Raw genomic sequence first — 556 nt, forward strand, 5'->3', positions numbered from 1 at the left:
GCTCGATACGGGATGTGAAGTGGATATGATATCGGAAGCCGCAGCAAGGAGGTGCAGCTTACCGGTCTACTCATTGGCGCAATCTCTGAGACTACGCTTCGCAGATGGCAGGCAGGATACTAGAATCGGCAAAACTATGGGCGTAAAATGTTCCATCAGCTCCAAAACAGGGCACATTCCTATGACTAGGGACTTCTACGTTGGACCTGTTCACCACGACATAATCCTAGGCATGCCGTGGGTGACCCAGTGGAAGGCGCAAATGCGTTCCTCTGATTGTGCCATAGAGGTCATTCCGCCTGGAAGTGATGAGAGAGTGCACCTCTCAGCGCTCCCAACGGCGTTCGCATCCTCTATGGTTCGAGGTGTGGAGACTGTGTCCGAAGAAAAGGGGAGCGACGAGGCTTTCCCACCGTGCAGAGGCACTGAAGAGAATAGCGGAGGCACCCGCGCACTCCGTCATGATGGTCTGGCAAAGACCGCACATTTGGGGGAATCGATCCAGTTAACACCCGAGGAACGGCAGAAGTGGGCAAAATTGAAGGAAGAGTTCTCT

The sequence above is a fragment of the Eimeria mitis genome, genomic scaffold, assembly GCF_000499745.2.
Source record: "Eimeria mitis Houghton genomic scaffold, Emh_scaff1368, whole genome shotgun sequence".
Taxonomy (NCBI): domain Eukaryota; phylum Apicomplexa; class Conoidasida; order Eucoccidiorida; family Eimeriidae; genus Eimeria; species Eimeria mitis.